This window comes from Tursiops truncatus, chromosome 6, assembly GCF_011762595.2.
Source record: "Tursiops truncatus isolate mTurTru1 chromosome 6, mTurTru1.mat.Y, whole genome shotgun sequence".
NCBI lineage: Eukaryota > Metazoa > Chordata > Mammalia > Artiodactyla > Delphinidae > Tursiops > Tursiops truncatus.
In genome coordinates this window covers 36502045-36520896 of record NC_047039.1, presented here as the reverse complement: position 1 = coordinate 36520896, position 18852 = coordinate 36502045, and positions in this window count along the sequence as shown.

Below are 18852 nucleotides of genomic sequence, written 5' to 3'. Positions count from 1 at the left end.
CACTTACACCAATGGACAGATCATCCAAAATGAAAATAAATAAGGAAACAGAAGCTTTAAATGACACAACAGACCAGATAGATTTAATTGATATTTATAGGACATTCCATCCAAAAACAGATTACACCTTCTTCTCAAGTGCGCACGGAACATTCTCCAGGATAGATCACATCTTGGGTCACAAATGAAGCCTCAGTAAATTTAGGAAAATTGAAATCATATCAAGCATCTTTTCTGACCACAAGGCTATGAAATGAGAAATCAATTACAGGGAAAAAAACGTAAAAAACACAAACACATGAAGGCGAAACAATACATTTCTAAATAACCAACATATCACTGAAGAAATCAAAGAGGAAATCAAAAAACATCTAGACAAAAATGACAATAAAAACACGACGATCCAAAACCTATGGGATGCAGCAAAAGCAGTTCTAAGAGGGAAGTTTATAGCTATACAAGCCTACCTCAAGAAACAAGAAAAATCTCACATAAACAATCTAACTTTACACCTAAAGGAACTAGAGAAAGAAGAACAAACAAAACTCAAAGTTAGCAGAAGGAAAGAAATCATAAAGATCAGAGCAGAAATAAATGAAACAGAAACAAAGAAAACAATAGCAAAGATCAATAAAACTAAAAGCTGGTTCCTTGAGAACATCAACAAAATTGATGAACCATTAGCCAGACTCATTAAGAAAAAGAGGAAGAGGACTCAAATCAATAAAATCAGAAATGAAAAAGGAGAAGTTACAACAGACACTGCAAAAATACAAAGCATCCTAAGAGACTACTACAAGCAACTCTATGCCAATAAAATGGACAACCTGGAAGAAATGGACAAATTCTCAGAAAGGCATAATCTTCCAAGACTAAACCAGGAAGAAACAGAATATATGAACAGACCAATCAAAGTAATGAAATTGAAATTGTGATTAAAAATCTTCCAACAAACAAAAGTCCAGGACCAGATGGCTTCACAGGGGAATTCTATCAAACACTTAAAGAAGAGCTAACACCCATCTTTCTCAAACTCTTCCACAAAATTGCAGAGGAAGGAACACTCCCAAACTCATTCTATGAGACCACCATCACTGTGATAGCAAAACCAGACAAAGATACTACAAAAAAAGAATATTACAGACCAATAACATTGATGAATATAGATGCAAAAATCCTCAACAAAATACTAGCAAACAGAATCCAACAACACATTAAAAGGATCATACACCATGATCAAGTGGGATTTATCCCAGGGATGCAAGGATTCTTCAATATACATAAACCAATCAATGTGATAAACCATATTAACAAACCGAAGAATAAAAACCATATGATCATCTCAATAGATACAGAAAAAGCTTTTGACAAAATTCAACCCATTTATGATAAAAACTCTCCAGAAAGTGGGCATAGAGGACACCTACCTCAACATAATAAAGTCCATATACGACAAACCCACAGCAAACATCATTCTCAATCGTGAAAAACTGAAAGCATCTCCTCTAAGATCAGGAACAAGACAAGGATGTCCCTTCTTGCCACTGTAATTCAACATAGTTTTGGAAATCCAAGCCATGGCAATCAAAGAAGAAAAATAAAAGGAATACAAATTGGAAAAGAAGAAGTAAAACTGTCACTGTTTGTAGATGACATGATACTATACATAGAGAATCCTAAAGATGCCACCAGAAAACTACTAGACCTAACCAATGAACTTGGTAAAGTAGCAGGATACAAAATTAATGCACAGAAATCTCTTGCATTCCTATACACCAATGATGAAAAACCTGACAGAGAAATTAAGGAAACACTCTCAATTACCACTGCAACAAAAAGAAAAAAATACCTAGGAATAAATCTACCTAGGGAGACAAAAGATCTGTATGCAGAAAACTGTAAGACACTAATGAAAGAAATTAAAGATGATACCAACAGATGGAGAGAGATACCATGTTCATGGATTGGAAGAATCAATATTGTGAAAATGACTATACTACCCAAAGCAAACTGCAGATTCAATGCAATCCCTATCAAATTACCAATGGCATTTTTTACAGAACTAGAACAAAAAATTTTTAAATTTGTATGGAAACACAAAAGACCCTGAAAAGCCAAAGCAATCTTGAGGGAAAGAAACGGACCTGGAGGAATCAGACTCCCTAACTTCAGACTATACTGCAAAGCTACAGTAATCAAGACAACATGGTATTGGCACAAAAACAGAAATATAGATCAATGGAACAAGATAGAAAGCCCAGAGATAAACCCATGCATCTATGGTCACCTAATCTATGACAAAGGAGGCAAGAATATACAGTGGAGAAAAGACAGTCTCTTCAATAAGTGGTGCTGGGAAAACTGGACCGCTACATATAAGAGAATGAAATTAGAACAATCCCTAACACCACACACAAAAATAAACTCAAAATGGATTAGAGACCTAAATGTAAGACGGGGCACTATAAAACTCTCAGAGGAAAACATAGGAAGAACACTCTTTGACATAAATCACAGCAAGATCTTTTTTGACCCACCTCCTAGAGTAATGGAAATAAAAACAAAAATAAACAAATGGGACCTAATGAAACTTAAAAGCTTTTGCACAGCAAAGGAAATCATAAACAAGAGGAAAAGACAACCCTCAGAATGGGAGAAAATATTGGCAAATGAAGCAACGGACAAAGGATTTATCTCCAAAATATATAAACAACTCATACAGCTCAATATTAAAAAAAAACAAACCACCCAGTCCATTAATGGGCAGAAGACCTAAATAGACATTTCTCCAAAGAAAACATACAGATGGCCAGGAAGCACATCAAAACCTGCTCAATATCAGTAATTATTAGAGAAATGCAAATCAAAACTACAATGAGGTATCACCTCACACCAGTTAGAATGTGCATCATCAGAAAATCTACAAACAGCAAATGCTGGAGAGGGTGTGGAGAAAAGAGAACCCTCTTGCACTGTTGGTGGGAATGTAAATTGATACAGCCACTATGGAGAACAGTATGGAGTTTCCTTAAAAAACTAAAAATAGAATTACCATATGATCCAGCAATCCCACTACAGAGCATATACCCAGAGAAAGCCATAATTCAAAAAGACACATGCACCCCAATGTTCACTGCAGCATTATTTACAATAGCCAGGGCATGGAAGCAACGTAAATGCCCATCGACAGACAAAATGATAAAAAAGATGTGGTACATATATACAATGGAATATTATTCAGCCATAAAAAGGAACGAAATTGGTCATTTGTAGAGACGTGGATGATCTAGAGACTGTCATACAGAGTGAAGTAAGTCAGAAAGAGAAAAATATCGTATATTAACGCATATATGTGGAACCTAGAAAAATGGTACAGATGAACCAGTTTGCAGGGTAGAAATTGAGACACAGATGTAGAAAACAAACGTATGGACACCAAGAGGGGAAAGTGGCGGGGGGGTGGGTGTGGGTGTGATGAATTGGGCAATTGGGATTGACATGTATACACTGATATGTATAAAATTGATGACTAATAAAAGACCTGCTGTATAAAAAAATAAATAAAATTCCAAAAAGAAAAAGACATAAAGAAAAAAGGAAGTGTTCTGAAGACCTTCATGAGAAATTTAAGACTTAAAACCTCAACTAACGTGTGAAGACATACTAAGTTCCATACTTATTATAACTAAAATTTCTGTATTTACTCTATACTCTTTTCTTCCTCATCTCTTTTTTCCTTCTTTCTTTGTGCTTTTGTTCACTTTCCACATTTTCAGTATGAACATGCATTACTTTTTATAATTACAAATATTAACAATATTATGGCGTAAAATATTGTGGCATAAAATCATAAACTACAAAGATTGATAAATTTGACTACAACAAAATTTTAAATTTCTTTTCTTCAAATAACAGCATAAAGAAGTGAAAAGTAAGGCAAAACAGAAAATATTTAAAACCATTATAATAGACAAATATATTTCTACAATATATAAAGAACTCCTACAAAGTAAGAATAAAGACATCAGAAAAAGACGCAAGAGACAAGAAAAGATGTTTCACAAAAAACGGAACGCAAATGATCAATAAACACACTTTTAATATCTGAGGAAGCGAATTAAAATCAAAGTGAGGTAAACTTTGATTTTTTTTAATAGACTGGCAAAGATTAAAATTCTGACAATGCCACGTATTGGTAAGGATGTGGAATTAAGGGAATTCTTAGTCACTGTAGGAATGTTCCCTGTTTCAATGACTCTGTTAAGCAAATGGGAGTTATTGTGTAAAATTTCACAATGTGCTTATGCTATCGCCCATCACTTCCACCCCTAGAAATTTTTCATGTGAACACCAAAAAATATGTACAAGAGACATCATAACAGGATCATCTGTGATAGAGAAAAACTAGAAAGAAGCTTATTCATCATGAAAAGGAAAATGAGTAAATTCTTTATATATATATATTTTTTCACATAATAGAACACCATAGAAGAGTGAAATTAATAAACTAGTGTTATAGACATGAACATTGAAACATCTAAAAAAAATACATGGTAGATTGGAAAGGCATATATTTCCAATATATGGAAAGGCATATATTGGAAAGGCAAAATGCAGAAGAATTGCCTTTTATCGTGATATCATGTATGATATCATGATACCATTTATCTGGATTCCATAACTCAACAAAAATTAACAATATAATGTTTATAATATAATACATGATATATAACAACTATATAGTTTTATATATATGAATTTGTAATATCAAGAACATGATATTTATAAAATTCAGAATAGCGTTTACCCTTGAGCAGAGGAGGGAAGCAGGAGGATAAGGAACAGCACAGAAGGGGTTACAATTGTATTGGCGATATTCTTTTCCTTAAAAGTGGTAGAGGGTTCACAGGTGTTTATCATTTTTCTTAATTAATCAATTAATTCATCATATATCCTTTTTATGATTGTCATATGTCATAACTTAAATGTACACAGAAAAAAGCTGTAGAGATAATTATTCTACTTAAAGCAAGATCAACTTAATAACAGAGATGGTAGGCACTTTGATGCTTCTAGATTAAAAAGAAGATATGGGGAAATCTATGACAGAAACAAGGACTATTTTGGCAAAAAAGAAATTCTTGTTCACAGGCTGAATTTATCCCACGCTAGTAAAAAAAAAAACTATTATACATAATTTAAAAGCTAATAAAATAATTCCAATTAACAAGCCCAAAGATATTGCTTTGCAATTAAAAATTGGTTCACTTGAATAGCCAGTTGTTTTATTACATTCTGCAGTCCAATAAATGAAGTGTTTCAATGTCCTGCTTCCTAGATCCTAAGACTGAATTCAGTTGCAATCTGATTTAGTTCTTTAAAACTCAAACCCATACATCCCAGGGCAGCCGTTCTTTCATTTATTTTGCTTGAGATTCTTTATTCCGGCACATTTTTCTGCTCTGTTTTCCAAGCTCTTTAGATCTTGTTTCATGTTTCCAATTAGAGTACAGTTAGATACTTAATGATAACTTACATGTAGCATACAGTAGGGGAGAGCACAGGTTTGAATTCTAACTCCTGCACTGAATCTTGCAAAATCATTAAAGCTCTCTATGCCTCTGTTTCCTTATCTGTAAAATGAGGATAATAGTAACACCATCCACAGAGGATCACTGGAGTAACATTAACAGAATTAATATGTGTGAAAGTGCTTGGAATAATGTCTGGCAAATAATACATGCTATATAATTGTTTGCTATTATTACTGTTAGTAATAATACTAGCAGTAATAGTAGTAGTGGTAGTAGAGTAGTAGTAGTAATAGTAGTAGTAGCAGCAGCAATGGTATTAGTGAACAAATTCCAGCTACATATAATAAGCATATAATATATATATATATATATATGTATGTCTCAAGCATCACAGTGCTTGTAAAAATTTTCAAAGACATAAAATATTCAACTAGACTAATGTGTCTAGGAATTACATGCCTGGTATATATGTATACCTAGGTGTGTCTAAGAATTTAGGAATTATATATCTGGTATGTCTAGGAAAATATATGTATATATTCCTAATGATATGACAAAGAATTTTTCAAAGAAAACCATACTATATACCATTCTCAGTTTAAACTGGAATTTTTTTCAGTGCAGAAATTCTCAGAATGAGCAAACTGATGTGAGATTTTAAAGGAGAGTTTATAATTACAACGGATCTTTTGGAAGTAACACCCCATATTATGTTTCATAGGTGTTTCCTAGAATGAAGTCTTCTTTACATGTGAATAAACACTAAATATAATATTCAATTTCCCATGTGCTATTTTTCCTGAGTGACAGGTTTGCATCAAAGTACTCAGGTACATCTGACACGTGTGCATGGCCATTGATCTGCATGGAACTGCATGGCTTTCCATTGCTCTGCATGGCTGCTGCAAACCTTTGGAAGTGGTTTGGTCCAGAGCCCAAAGCACTGCTGATCTTTTTCCCCCATGTGCAGTCTACAGCGTGTGGTCACCATAACATCCCATGCATAAGACCAAATAATTAGACAAATGTAGAATCAATGTGTTTCATGTTTTACTAAAGCAGTGATGCTTAACTAAGATACCTATTAAAATAATCTGAAGCACTTGTGAAAAATAATGAAGCCCAGCCCCCAGCTCCAGGGGTTTAATTGTTCTGGGATATGGCACAGGCAATGGTCATTTTTAAAGTGTTCCAGTGAGTCTAATGAACAAACAGGGTTGAGAATTACTGATCTAAGGTGTGTAGAAACAATCTGTGTATTAGTACCACGTAGGTTATTTAGAAATGTGTTCTTTTCAATAGCAAAGGCAAAAAAATAAGTAGTCCAAGGAAGATAATGTTCTAAGATATTAAATTGGCTTATCTGAAATAGACATACATATTATTGCTATTAACATAGAAGATTGACATGATCTGATCACTAGAGGGTGATAAGAATATAAATACGTTTCAACAAGGCAGATTTATTTATTAAACTTGTTACACTTAAAATGCCACGCTCATGAAGATTCCTAAGGGAGGGAAAATTTATCAGTTACAATTACTGCCTAGTTCCTTTTAGCTCATATCTAGTCAAATAATAGTAGAGTCAATTAAAAATCCTTCTAAGAAATTCCTGGTATTCATTATAGAGATATTTTTAAAGTTGTCTTCAACTCTCTATGAGTTTGAAAGCTCTGGAACTCAGAGGATAGGACACATCCAAGTTTAGAAAGACTATGAACAGAGCACAGAAATTCTTTCCATAACAACACTAACAGTAGCCCTAACCATTCCTCCCATGTTCCTAAAAAAGTATTTCCCAAGTGAGAAGGCAAAGTAGAAACCTGGTATGTAAAGGGGAAGCAATAATAAATAAAATAATAAAAGGAAATGGGCCTGAACTTGGATCTTTAGGCAGAAAGGGCTCCCTCTGAGTACAGATCATGAATAGTAATAGAAAGTGCACACTTAGACATATCCTAGGGAAAATTCAGAACTGCAACAACAGAAGAAATCCCACAAGCTTGCATAAAGAAAAACAAAATAGGTTGCCTACAAAGTAAAGAAAATTAGCCAGTCTTTATGATCTCATCTATAAAATTAATGCTAGAAAACAATGGAGCAATGTTATGGAGTTCTGGATAAAAAGGACTGTGACTACGTGTTGTACCCAGAGAGATTTATCCATATCCATGGGCCAAAAGAAAAGGCATATTCAGACACATCAGGATTCAGAAAATATAGCACTCACTCCACTTTCTGAAAAAGTTTTTTGAGGGATTACCCTGGGGAAATAAAATAAAAATATCAGCATGGTTCTCAGTAGAATATTTTCAAACTCTTAAAAGAAAAACAACTTTATTGATTGTAATGGGAGAAGGTCTACAATTTATTAAGGAAAGAGGATGATATTAAAATAGAAAGTCTATTATGCTTCATTATATTTTGAATATATAAATAGACACACATGTAGATGTAGATATAGATGATATAGATATATAGATACTATCTGAATTCCAAAGAGTGGTATAATTAATGCCTCTATTTTTCAAACAGAAAGAAAGATAATAAACAAAAAAGCCTGACACACTGGCAGACGCTTGCTCTATTTTTTAATCTCATCCAGCTTAAGTAATAATAAATACAACTTTGTGTCTGCTCAGAATGGAGCAGTAACTCCAAGATTTCTTATGAAGTTTAGGTCAGGGAAGCCCCACCAGGATTACCAGAGCTCTGATTTGGGGTTTCGAGACAAATCTGCTGCGTACTGCTTTCTTTGCAGATCTCTTCTCCCCTCTTATGGGAAGAGTAGTTAAGATTGAATAAAGCATTCAGTGTCCAAACACTGATAAAATGTCATTCTAATGTCATTATAAAATGGCACCATGAGCTGGGCCAGGCATGCAGCCTGCTCCACATTCAAGACGGGTAAAGAAGATGTCTTACCCTCCCTCCCTCAAGTTGTGTTCACCTTGATTTATATTCAAACCAGCACATACATGGTGAAAAAATTAGTCAGAATTTAAAGATAGAAGTGAAACAGTCTATACAGATTTCTTGTCTTTGTGTTTTTTCATGCAAGCAAGACTAAAGTTTGGTGGTCAAATGTCATCTTTGTAGAGCTGGGAACGAGCCAGGTCAGAGGCCTCACCAGATTTAAGCTGTTAAATTAAGGCAGTATCCCTCAAGGATCTACAAGCTTCTTTGCCTTTCTGCAGCAGACATGACAGGGCCTCACACACAGAAACCAATTCTCAGCTCATTTACAGCAACTTTCTTAATTCTTTCATACTTCAATTGCACAGAAACTTATACTTTTGCATATATATATCCCAAAGTAATAACCTAAAAATAAATATCTATGGATATGAAGATATTTGTTGCAGTATTCTTTACAATAAAAGCTGGTAACAATTTTACTGTTTAAAATGAAGAATAGTTATGCAAATTATGACATTTCCACTCCATGGAATGTTACACAACCATTAAAATGATAATTATAAAAATTTATGACACTTCGGAAATACTTTAGACATAATTGAATGGAAAACAGCAGAAATAAGAGTACAAAATTGTACATATCCTTATTAATTTTGTAAAACAGCTATTCAGATAGAAAATAACCAGATGGGAACCTAGAAACAAGAATTATTTTTTCGGAAAGGACAGTATTCTGGATTATTATTATTTCTAATTTGTTTTCATTTAGCAGTCCATTATTTTCACTAAGAGATCTAACAAAAACATTTTAAATTAAATTTTGAGCACCTACCATATAGAAGTCATTTTGCTAAGTGTACGCAGCAAGGCAAAGATAGTATTTAAAATGCAAAGCCTAATGAAAATATTTAAAAAGCATCCCTCAGTATCCATGGGGAATTGGTTCCACGATCCCTTTCGGATAACCAAAATCCACAGACATTCAAGTCCCTTATATAAAATGGTATAGTGTTTGAACATAACCAACACAAATCCCCCCATACGTATACTTTAAATCATCTACAGATTACTTATAATACCTAATCAATGTAAATGCTATGTAAATGGATACTGGAGCACAGCAAATTCAATTTTTGCTTTTTGAAATTTTCTGGAATTTCTTTTCGATTATTTTCTATCCAAAGTTGGCTGAATCTGTGGATGTGGAGCCCATGGATATGGAGGGCTGACTGTATGTTAATTTTTGCAAAGGGTTAAGGGCAAGGTACTCTCAGAACAGAAAAAGAAATGCTTAAAATCCATTCTTTAGAGAGATCACCTACAAGTAGAAGTCACTTCCAGACAAAGTTTCTAGGCTTAACGCAGGAAAAAGACTTAATTCTAGCTGAATATAATGTTTTAAAATTCATTTAACATAAGGAAAAGTAACTAAAGAAAGAAGAAATGAACAGAAGGGATATATTTAGTAAAAGGCCATGAGAAAATTAGATCAGGGAGGTAGAATTCCATAATATCCATCAAGTACTGACCTAAAGGAAAGAAACTCTTCCAGCAAGGGGACAAAAGTGATCCTGAGCCAGGACCAGCCTCACAGTGGAGGTGGATACATTCAATTATCATTACCTGGTGCCATTAGTTACCAAGGTTTTTAATTCATTGCCAACAAGCAGCTGATCTAGTCTTTGGAACCTTAATAGAGGGAGAACTGTGCTCTTAAGGTTGTCGGAAACATTCTGATCTAGATGAGTTTGTTAGTTTACACTGAGAAATAATGAATTGGCATTCTGCTCTATGTGACAATCTGGTTACCACAAGCTACCTATGAGAGACAAATCTTGCTGGGATCCTGACAACAGTGGACAATGCACCTGGAAAGCTGAAGAATGAACGCTGCAGTTGAGTACCTTCTCTGATATAACTCTGCCTTCCTTTGCCCTACCCCATGGGTCTGAGAATATCCTTAAACGACAACCATTCTGGGCTCCCTTATTTACCAAAAGTGGAGGTTCAACTGTTCGCTGCTCTAAAGCCAATAAAGAGACTTGGTGGAAAGGAAACTTTGTTTTACTTCGGATGCCTACAACTGGGGGTGGGAGGTAGACGCCTGTCTGAAGGATGACTCCACCCGCCCACTGAGAAAATGATGGTCAAAGGACCCTGCCGGCTCGCAAACAGGTCTCAGCATCACACACACATCAGAACCAACTGGAAAAACACAATACAACCCTCAGGGCTGGCAAACGGGTCTCAGCGTCAGATACATGTCAGAACCAACTGGCAAAATGCTGAAATAGCACTTCAAGCTCAACAGAGAGGTTCCCCGGGTGCAGGCAAACAGACTTACTTGGTGTTGGAGCTCGTCAGATGGTCCACATGCATCTTTCCGTTCCACCAAGGAACAGTGTTCATTGGCAGCAGAGGTGAGAGTGGAGAAAGAGGGAGGATACCCAAAACAAATGGTTTCAACAACCCATCTCAACCCCTCTCAGGCCCTCTCGGCTCCTTGCAGGCATCCTAATGCGTTGTTCTCGCCAGCAGCTCTACCTGAGGAAAACACCAGGAGCCAGATATAGCTAGACCACAGCCTCACACTAGGCAACAAACACCTACCTAAAGTAGGTCCAGCTACTAGCCGCTCTAAAGCCAATAGAAGGACAAGGTTGGTGGGAAGGGAAGTTTGCTTTATTTCGCATGCCTGCAACAGGGGGTGCAGATGTAGACTCTTTTCCGAAGGCCAACTCTCCAAATGATGCTCCCAAATGGGCCTCAACGTCAGACACACATCAGAACCAACTGGCAGACCGCCCAAGTGACCCTCAGTGCTGGCAGACAGGCCTCAGCGTAAGACACACATCCGAACCAACTGGCAAAACCCACAAACGACCCTCATTACTGGCAAACAGTCCTCAGCATCAGACACATGTCAGAACCAAATGGCAGAACTCCCAAACGATCTTAAGTGCTAGCCAACAGCCCTCAGCGTCAGACACACGTCTGAACCAATTGGCAAAATGCCCAAATACCACTTTGTGCTCAGAAGAGAAGTTTGCCCGGGTGCACGCAGATGTACTTACTTGGTGTTGGAGCTCGTTAGCTCGTCCAGATGCATCTTGCCATTCCACCAAGGAAAAGTGTTCATTGGCAGCCAGTGGCGAGCAGGAGAGAAACAGGGAGGATACCCGAAACAAATGGTTTCAACAACCCCTCTCAGGCCCTTAGACACGGGATACCGGTACCTCACAGGCATCATAGCACTTTGGTGTGGCCGGCAACCCTACCGGGAAAAAAACCCCAAGGAGTCAGATATCGCGAGACCATAGCCTCGCGCTAGGCGCCAAACCCTCACCTAAAGTGGGTCCAGCTGTTCGCCTGTTGAAAGCCAATAAAGAGACAAGGTTGGTGGAAAGGAAAGTTTGCTTTATTTTGGATGCCTGCACCTGGGGGTGGCAGGGTGGACTCATTTCCAAAGGCCGATGCCCCACCCTGCAACTGACAGTGAGCAAATGATTGTCAAATGACCCTCAAATGCTCAAAAACGGGCCTCAGCGTCATACACACGTCAGAAACAAATGGGAAAATGCCCAAACGATCCTCAGTGCTCACAATAGGGTCTCAACATCAGATACACATCAGAACCAACTGGCAGAACCCCCAAACGACCCTCAGTGCTGGCAAACAGGCCTCAGGGTCAGACACATTTCATAACCATCTGGCCAAACACCCCTCAGTGCTCACACACGGCCTCGGCATCAGACACATTTCATAACCATATGGCAAAACAACCAAACGACCCTCATTACTCGCAAATGGGCCTCAGCGTCAGACACATTTCATAACCAACTAACACCCAAACGCCTCTCAGTGCTCTCAAATGGGCCTCAGCGTCAGACACAAGTCAGAACTGGCAAAACCCCAAACGACCCTCAGTGCTCGCAAACGATGTCAGCATCAGACATACGGCAGAACCAACTGGCAGAACCCGCAAATGACCCTCAGTGCTGGCAAACAGCCCCCAGAGTCAGACAGACGTCAGAACCAACTGGCAAAACGCCCACACGACCCTCAGTGCTCGCAAACAGGCCTCAGCATCGGATTCATTTAATAACCAACTTGCAAAACACCCAAACGACCCTCAGGGCTCACAAACAGACTCAGCATCAGACTCACGTCTGAAGCAATTGGCAAAATGCCCAAATACCACTTTGTGCTCAGAAGAGAAGTTTGCCCGGGTGCACGCAGATGGACTTACTTGGTGTTCGAGCTCGTCAGCTCGTCCAGATGCATCATTACATTCCACCAAGGAAAAGCGTTCGTTGGCAGCCAGTGGCGAGCAGGGGAGAAACAGGTAGGATACCTGAAACAAATGGTTTCGGCAACCCCTACCAGGCCCTTAAACACGGGATACCGCTTCCTCGCAGGCATCCTATCGCGTTGTTTCGACCGGCTGCTCTACTTGGGGAAAACCCCAGGTAGCCAGATCTCGCGGGACCAGGGCCTCGCGTTGGACGCCGAACAATTACCTAAAGTAGGTCCAGCTGCTCGCCGTTCTAGAGCCAATAAAGAGACAAGGTTGGTGGGAAGGAAGTTTGCTTTAGTTCAGATGCCTGCTACTAGGGGTGGGGCGGTAGACTCTTGTCCAAAGGCCAACTTCCCCCGCTGGCATCAGTTAGCAAGAACTTTTATAGGTGAAGGGAGGGTGCTACATGCGGAAGCAGTACTATCAGCTCTGACAGTCATCTTGAAATTGGTTATGGGGTGGTCTGATCAGCCTCATTTTGATTGTTTTAAGTATAGTTAATCTTCATTTCCAGGGTCGGTTTGTTACTATTTATTTGAGGTCAGCTCTCAGAATTACTGGCAGTTTATGTCTTGGCTACAATCTTGTAATAAGGTAATTAACTTCTTCCACTTGGTGAGGGTTTTAGTATCCATAAGACAGCTCAAATGATATGGCTCAGAATATTTCTGTAGCCCTGGAAGAGGAACTAAAGGTCCTGGACTATGCTTAACGACTAAACTATTATTATTTAGTCTGTTGGACTGTTTTCCTTGTTTCAGTATTTTGTCACTTCTCTGATTAAACTTATTCTTTGGCTAAAGTTTTTAAATAGTCAAAAGGCAGGCTGAGGACATGGGGGGCAAGGACTCTAAGGTCCTGCTCCATTTCACCTTCAAACATGCTACCTCCGCACAAAGACCCTGAAAGTGAGTAGGTTGAGCCAAGTGCTAAACTAGAGAAACTGAAATCTATGATGCAGCCTCCCAAGAAGGGAGGATCCATGCCAATGGAAGCATCTGGAAGAGATGGAACATGACTTTGAGGTTGGGTGGGGGGTTGGGGTAGTGAGAGAACTGAGAAAATCTTGGAAGAGGTGAACATTAGTGATAAACCTTTAAAGATGAATGAGCTTTTGCTGTGTTGACAGGAGACAAACTTTCATTTTTCAAGGCTTGGGATCTAAGTGGTTGTGGGAACCTTAAACTCTGATTAAATGTGCATTGAATTATTAGGAAGGCCACTACTGCATGGTATTGCCACCAACACTACCACCCAATGCCTGGGAATCCCGCCTAAGCCGTACAGACCAACAGGGCAAAACATGAAGTATAGCCACAGAAACACACTTAAAAAGATGAAAAGAAAATTACAATATCTAAAGTAGGGTTCAATCTAATGTTTGGGAACCCCTGAATTAAAAGGAATATAATAAACTGCTCTCAACCATAGCAAGCGTAAGTTGCAATAATGTGCTTTTCCCACTTTAAGACTTGCCAAAATGCAGGTTGGTATTCTGAGAATTTTATACCCAACAGAGGTAAAGAGAAAGAAGCACAGTGTCGGTCTCTGGGGAGCTTTGGACTACAAGACAAGATGATTTTCTCACTGTTAAAAGTATTCTTATAAATAGTTCAATCAACACATATTTAAATAGATATTAAAATATGTTTAGTTAATTAAAAGGAATATGTTGTATAATGAGTATTTTATGTCTTTTTTAGTAGCACTCTATTTTAGTAGTATCCTTTTTATTAAATATTTTTAGAAAGAATTAGAAAGTTTGAAAAAAGTTACAAGTATAGTAGAAGTAACTATTTTCCTTAACCATTTGAAAATAGGTTGCCAACCTGATTCCGTTACCCTGAAAACTTTGATGTATATTTCCCACAAATAAAGACATTCTTATTTATGCCAATAATACAAGCAACAAAATCAGAAAATTAACCTTAATACGTTACTGCCATCAGAGGCCAAAGTTTGTCATGTTGCAATAATATATTTTTTAATTGAGATATAATTGACATATTAGTTTCAGGTATATAACATAATAATTCAATATTTGTATATATTGCAAAATCATTGCCATGGAAAGTCTAGTTAACATCCATCACCACATATAGTTTCAATATTTTTTTCATCATGAGAACTTTTAAGATTTAGTCTCTTAGCAACTTTCTAATATATAGTACAGTATTATTAACTATAGTCACCATGCTGTACATTACATCCTCACGACTTATTTATTTTACAGCTGGAAGTTTGTACATTTTAACCCCCTTCACCCATTTCACCTACCCCACCACCACCAGCCTCTGGCAACCACGAATTTGTTCTCTATATCTATGAGTTCATTTTTTTATTTGTTTATTTGTTTTTTTAGATTCCACATATAACTGAGATCATATGGTGTTTGTCTTCCTCTGTCTGACTTACGTCACTTAGCGTAATGTCCTCAAGTTTATTCATGTTGTCACAAATGGCAAGTTTTCCTTCTTTTGGGGGCTGTATAATATTACATTGTATACTTATACCACATTTTCTCTATCCATTCATCCATCAATGGGCACTTAGGTTGCTTCCATGTCTTGGCTATGGTAAACAATGCTGCAATGAACATGAGGGTGCATATATCTTTTTGAGTTAATGCTTTCATTTCCATGAGGTAAATACTCAGAAGTTAAATTTCCAGATCATATGATAATTCTATTTTTAATTTTTTGAGTAACCTCCATAGTGTCTGCACCAATGTACATTCCCACCAACAGTGCACAGGGGTTCTCTTTCCTCACATCTTACTAAGGCACCTACTAAGGAGTTTTTGTTTTGTTTTGTTCGTTTTTTTTGTTTTTTGTGGTACGCGGGCCTCTCTCTGTTGTGGCCTCTCCCGTTGCGGAGCACAGGCTCCGGAGGCGCAGGCTCAGCAGCCATGGCTCATGGGCCTAGCCACTCTGCGGCATGTGGGATCTTCCCGGACCGGGGCACGAGCCCGTGTCCCCTGCATCGGCAGGCAGACTCTCAACCACTGCGCCACCAGGGAAGCCCTACTAAGGAGTTTTATGAGTGAAATTCCCACTTAGTGTTTCTATTTTATGAGATTACTGAACTTTTAAAAATAAAGTTTTTGCATAGAATTTTTTTTAAATGCCAACACTTGTTTTATCTTATCTTTTTGTGTGTGTGTGGTATGCGGGCCTCTCACTGCTGTGGCCTCTCCCATTGCGGAGCACAGGCTCCAGATGTGCAGGCTCAGCAGCCATGGCTCACGGGCCCAGCCGCTCCGCGGCATGTGGGATCTTCCTGGACCGGGGCACGAACCCGTGTCCCCTGCATCGGCAGGCGGACTCCCAACCACTGCACCACCAGGGAAGCCCCTATCTTATCTTTTTGATAATAGCCATTCTAACAGGTGTGAGGTGATATCATTGTAAGTTTGAGTTGCATTTCCCTGATGATTAGTGAGGCTGAATATCTTTTCATGTACCCGTTGACCATCTGTAAATCTTTGGAAAAAATATCTACTCAGATCCTCTGCACATTTTTTGATCGGATTGTTTGTGCTTTTGCCGTTGAGTTATAGATTATACATATTCTATAGCACAATGCTTCCATGTATTGAGCTACACATAGAGCTCATTTAATTGCCAATTATACCATCTATCTCACAAGAGGAACACTTAGACCCATATTTAGGGCTAATATTGAAGTTATTCAGAATGTCAAGTTAGCAGATGATAAATTACACATTATCAATTTCCTTGTTACAGATTTTGTAAATAAATTACATGCCTCATCTACTTGATATAAAGTAATACTCCTGGTATATTTCCTTCATCTGACAAAATATATACATATATGCATATACATAGAGACAGACATACAAATATATACATATATGAATATACATATATCTTATACTATAAAGACTGAAGCATCAATTTATGGAATAAAGTTCATAAATAACTCTGTTTTTATGTGTCCTTCTCAGTAGCTAAATGCACAAAATCAATCTACTGAAATACATTTCCTATTAAGAATATCTTGCTACTAATTACATATTTCTGACATATAAGGCATGAGTTCTCCCCCAACAAGTGTCTATAATTTTTAACTGTTTAACTGTAATGTTTAACTGTAAGTGACAGGAAGATTTTGATGTCTCAGCGTGTAATATATCTTAACTCTTTTTTCTTTTGTTTAATCAGTGCATAGCATGTTTATAGACTCACCTTGATGCCATGAGCGGAGCAATTTTATAATTAAGTATGGATGTAGTTCTTATTTAAAAATACAGACATTTCTTGCAACACGTACAGCACTAATTTAAATTCATCCCAAACAAAACTATATGTAAATTTTCTCTCTCTTGGATAATTTTCAGTCCACTGGAAAAATTAGAATAGATATTGTTTACCAATTATATGAAACAGTGGGAACACTCATGCAGTGCTAATTAATGTGGGGATTGGTAAAAGCCAATTTAGAGAACAATTCGGCATTATAAAGTAAAGTTGAACAACCAGTGACCAGTGACCCAGAAGTTCCACTCCTAGCTATTAAACCCCTAATTCTGGAAAACCCTCAAGTGTGCACCAGGGGTGTGTATAGGATTGCTCTTAGTGGTTACAGTAGCGTTGTTCTAAAAGAGGAAAACTAGAAATAACTCAAATGTTCAGCAACAGTAAAATGGACAAATAATCTTATATATTCATACAATGAAATGTATGCAATAGAATTTGAACAATTCACACAATGGAATTTGGTGCATTCATGTAATGGGTTGCAGTGAAATGAAATAAATTAAGCTACACACATCAGGATGGATAAATCTCAAAAATACGATGTTGAGTGACAAAAAAAGCAAATTGCTGTATACATATTACATTTCCATTCTTCTAAAGTTCAAAAACATCAGACTTGAACAATATTATTCAAGGATGCCCTACATTTCTGGTGAACAGATAAAGAAAAGTAAATGAATGAATACACACAATCCTAGACAATAATTACTCAGAGAGAGCAGGAGGTTGAAGGAGCTGATGGAGGGTTCCAGAAGCACTGGATGGTGCTTATATCGGGGTTAATTGTCAGTATTATTCTTTACACTGTGCGGATATATTGTATACACCCTCTCTATAGGTTATGTTTCCCAGTGAAAAAAATTCAAAAGATAAACATCATTCTATCTGATGTTGCTTTGGATATTCTGGGAAAAGAAAGATTAAAAACATAGCTTTTCCCTGACTTGCTGGGAATTAACAGTACTCAAACAAGTAGGTGTCATAAAAATACCTCATGAATAAAGCCTCAACTTACCTTCCTCTGAAAGGTCTTTGAATAATCAAAAGTTGTCATACTTCCATGCTGTGCCTACACCACTGGCAGGGTGCCCTAAAACCTTTTCAGCTTCCAAGATGCCCAAATCCCAGAGGCAGTGGCTTGAGTGGTAACATAACCTGCATCTAGTAATAATGGTGTGGACTTTCATTTTAAACTATGCTTCTTTCAATCCAAGACAACCCAACTATAATAGAAATGGATTCAAAATTACATGAGGGGAAATACAGCATGGCATTACTTTGATAGTTCCTGTGGGTTTTTTAAATAATAAATATCATATTTTTTATATCTATTGTTGTAATTCTGCCTTCCAAAGCCTTATCACTATCTGGAAATGACCTCTGCAGAGAGGATAGCTAACTCATACTTATTTCTTTGTATTTTCTCTACTCTTTAAATTATGAAAAATGTATATTAAAGGTGACTTTTTTCTGTAAGTCATGATCTTAATAGAGTTCATATGTAGCATTGATGAGACAGACTTTATAAATTAATAAATACTTTAACTTAAATGTTATAATTTTGAGTTGTTCTTTATCCAATTTCACGTTAGGAGTTCTAAAAACCATAATTTTAAAACAAGTCAGGACTGGTCTTTCTCTCATATTAAAAGTTATAGTAAATAAAGCTAAAAATTGAAAATAACTTCCCTCCCTCTCAGTTGATATTAAAAGACATTACTGCTTTCTCTTAGGATTATTTTAGTGTCTTAATTACAGTAAATTAGAATAATTAGAGAGAAATTATATATACCCTACAATTCCCCCAAAGCCTTTATCC